We start from the raw sequence: 3,977 nt of genomic DNA, 5'->3' as shown, positions 1-3,977 counted from the left end.
ACATGAACAGACACAGAAGCACAAACTGTGTCGAGTCCACTTCAGCCAATGTATTACCCGATCAACAACAGCCTTTTCCTTCGCCTTCACGATATGCATATCCTCTCTTAGGGTGTCCAGCCTGCCCATCATATCTGGTGTTCGAGAGTCGTAACCATGGACTTCATCTGTAGCCACCGATCCTACCTTTTGGACTGCTCAATCCCCACAAACGATGAGAAAGTTCAAGCCTGCAGAGATTAACTAGGATAAAGCTGAAAAGAATGCACTTCTCAACTTTATCCCCTTCTTGCATTCTATTATAATGCCGATTACCAGCAGTGCAAATCTAAGCACAAAGAACAATGTTCTTAATGAAGAGAAAGAAGAAGACGTCATTCCTGTGAAGGGTAAAAGTCCACAAGATGCCAATTCACCCACTGTCACAGCTGCTTATATGCCCTAGCCTAAGAGAAGTCTTACCTTGTCCTCGCTGCTCCTCCACTCCCATGCTTTCACCCTATAAGAAAACTTACATTTAGTTAAAGGAATGGAAAATGCTAAAAATTTAAAATTATTTTAACAGCTGGTATGAAGAAAATTTTAATGCATTTAAATTACTCCTAATAACTCTTAATTAAAAGAGGTCGGTGTCTAAAAGTGCATTTTAGGACCTATATTAGGAACTACTCTGACATCCTGGAATGACGGCTTTAAGGTACTTCTGTTTGATTTAATCAATTTGACAAAGCTTTTGCCCGCAGTGGGATCCTTCGCTCCGTGCATTCAGATTATTGAAGGTCTGTCCTGATGAGTATTTTTCTTTGCCCTTTTTTGGATTAATGTTTTTCTCGTCAACCCAGCTTCTCGCGGATGACTTTACGTTTCATGTGTTTGACCGGTCTTTTATCACTTTTGATGAGCTACTCCGACACAGTAAGTCAATTGGATGAATGCCAGCTTTTTATTTGTGTTTTTGAAGCAGGCACTACAAATGCTGAAATTGCCACAACCGTCCTTCGTTTTCTCCTGCATGCATGTTCGGTTGTTTACTATGACTTAACATCTGAGGCTTTTGATGTGCTAAATGGGTTCTGCGAGAAGCTTGCATATCGCTTCTCGAATCAGGTTCGGATTTACTAGTGGTATGAGCTTAACACACTGACTTGTGCACAGCAACTACGGAGCGCTTACGCGTTGTCTCTGATGGTGGGTTTGTGAACACACTAACTGTTTTTCGCTCACATGTGTGATGTAGGCCCTTGCTGCCCGTCTTCCCGGTGCCTCGGAAAGGCTAGCTAATCTTCGAAATCTAAATTCTGGGATGCAGCTGGCGGAAACTGGTAAGGGACTGTCTATCCAATCATTAGCACTCAGCACTTCTGCTTCAGCCACCTGCAGGTCAAGCATGTTACGAGGTATGCCTGCGGAGTGCAGTCAGCTTGTTCACAGTGGTTTGGCCTTCCAAGGTATGCGTTTCTGTTTATGCAAACCAGATACATACAATTTTCAGTGTCTGTGGATGTTGAGAAGTTGGACAAGTCAATCAACCTTAGGGATGTTATAGAACTCGCGAATGGCCCAATCAACATGTTCTTTATGCCGCACACTTCCCGGTGCGTTGAATACCTGGACAGGAGTCTTCATCTCATTTGCGAAGCGCTAAAGAGATGTGAACGTACAAGCTTCGAGTTCGCCCTCTTCGGCGTAAGTTTTTTCTTTTTGGGCCCTTTCCCTCTCTTTTCTTAAGGAAAAACTGTGATAAACAGAGGCTTGTGGTCGTGTTCGGTCTAGAAGATCGCATCATTCCAGTGGCATTGTCGTCTTTAGCTCGGACATTGTTCATCGAGGTTGGTATTTAAGAGAATGATATATGGCATGTTTCCTTGTGCAGCTTCTAAAGGGTCTCTCCTTCAGTGGCGTCATAGATGTCTCATCCCGCAAATGGTGACATCTGCAAAGGTACGTGTTGTGCTCGCTGTTTTCGACTGTAGGCTTATGTACGTGTATTTTGCAGCTTTGTCTTCTACAGACTCTCTTTCGGGAATTTATACGTCTAAAATGGCCAGGCATAGCAAATGATGTAGATCCTGCAGCATTCAAGGAACTCCGGGGTCTCCTCAACTGGATGTTCAGTTCCGGGGCTCTTCAGTTTAATCTAACTGATAGTGAGGAAGACAATAAGAATCGTCCAAGAGGTTTTTTGGAGCAGCTGGAAACGGTGAGGATTTATATTTTGCTGTGAAACTATTTCGTGTCTGACTCGAGGAATCTCAGGTAGAAGTCGGTGTGAATGTCTACCTGCTTATTGTGTGGCTGGAAGTGAAGGGTGGGACTGATTATTGCGGCTGGCTTGCCACTACTGAGCAAGTACGCGACTCATGGTTGAAACCTTTGCTGTAGCAGGAAGTCGAGATCACAGAACCGCTCTTTAACAATTACCTTACGGTGGCACGATCGGTAATAGAGTATGCTTTGCTCGTAAACAGCGACCCTCAGATCGTCATAGAGGAAGGCCTCCTCCCTGCTAATGATTCTGTGCACTCACGGAAGAAACAGAGGTGGGAGTCACTTTATACTATTCAGGTTGTTATGGCAAAAAAAAAAAAAAAAAAAAAAAAAAACCAACCTCAGTAGATCTCCACCTAAACTTGCGTTACTAGTAGTAGTAGCTTCTCTACAGGGTCCCATAGCGCGCTGAAGTAAGTTTCTGCACGAGGCCACGACATAAAAACTTTGGAACTTTGGACCTCTTTAAGTAGACCTTCTCCTCCTCCTCACCCTGTCGGACACAGCCCGCTTACAAGTTATTGTAGAAACATAGAACAGACACTCCATTAATGTTGGAGATGCTGAGTTCTCGCAGGTGCCCCCAAAACGTGGTCATGATATGGGATCCCATCCGAGACGTGATATACGTCTCCATTCCGTTGCAGAAACCAAGTGTAGGTAAGTGATGTCAATATACCAATATCAAGATCATTGCCTACCATGTAGCCAGATTTGGGACAATACGTTCTCGTTCCCAATAGCATCCTTTTGAGTTGACCCGGGAAGGGCGTCTGCTGTTTTGACCTCGAGACTGATTTTCGAAAATGCGTACTCGTAAGCACCTGTTATAGTTGGGTTACGATTTTAAAGACAGACAATTAGAATACCTGAGGCCGAGTTGAAAAACATGACGTACGAAGATGCATCTGGAACACCTTTCTGATTTGAGCAAGAAAAACGCTTTGCCGATGGTCGAAGGAGATTATGTCTAATTCTTTTCATACTCGGTTTCAGCTTGTAAATTGCTTTGTGAATTTCATTTCTAGCCACTCACTCCTCAATCGCAGGGACCAGAAAAATATTTTATGATCGCTCCAATTTTCCTTCAGTGTATCCTCGATCATCATAAAATTGATTGAATCAAGCAAGCCCATAAAAAGCCTAGAATCAAGACAAAAACAAGTGAAACAATTACATTTGACACAAGAAGGCAATTACCTCTGAGAATCCTCTTCACATGAAGCGACAATGGCCTGGTTACGAGAATGAGGCTCATGCATGAACCGAGGCTCGAGTTCCCATTGAGATCCCCATCGGTCCATTGCGCGGGACACCTCCTTCTCAAAGCCACGCCACTTCTTAATATTTTCTTGTGGCAGTGCATGAAGATTGCTCGATCCTGACATTTGAGTTGCTATAAGTGGTGCATATGGATGAGATTTGAGGAGTTGCATTCGGAATTTTGCAACTGCTGAGATATTGTTCCAGTTTGTTATACGCCCAAGCACCTGCACCATTTTTCAAAATAAGTATATTCACAAAGATTTCTCTGTTTTCCTTCTTACATTCTTATAGCTGCTGAGTACCCGTGATCATCATGACGGACGAATGCGCGCTTCGTCGACCTCGCACGCTCGCTCAGCCTAAACCCTAGTTTTAAAACATCCAAGGTTTCGGAATAGGGCAGAGCAAGAGCGATGATGTACAGCGCGAGACCGGCCCAGCAG

General features: G+C 43.9%; 1 long non-coding RNA gene across 1 annotated transcript; it reads left to right on the top strand.

The window, feature by feature from the left end:
* The first annotated feature begins 668 nt into the window (after positions 1-668).
* LOC9652901 lies at positions 669-1,034 on the top strand. The gene is made up of 4 exons (XR_002991547.1): positions 669-697; positions 744-779; positions 843-915; positions 965-1,034. It is a non-coding gene; the product is annotated as an uncharacterized LOC9652901 (long non-coding RNA).
* Positions 1,035-3,977: the final 2,943 nt, after the last annotated feature.

Source organism: Selaginella moellendorffii, unplaced genomic scaffold (assembly GCF_000143415.4).
Source record: "Selaginella moellendorffii unplaced genomic scaffold, v1.0 SELMOscaffold_522, whole genome shotgun sequence".
Taxonomy (NCBI): Eukaryota; Viridiplantae; Streptophyta; class Lycopodiopsida; order Selaginellales; family Selaginellaceae; genus Selaginella; species Selaginella moellendorffii.
The sequence above is the reverse complement of the archived record's forward strand: the minus strand, read 5'-3'. Positions and strand labels throughout refer to the sequence as shown.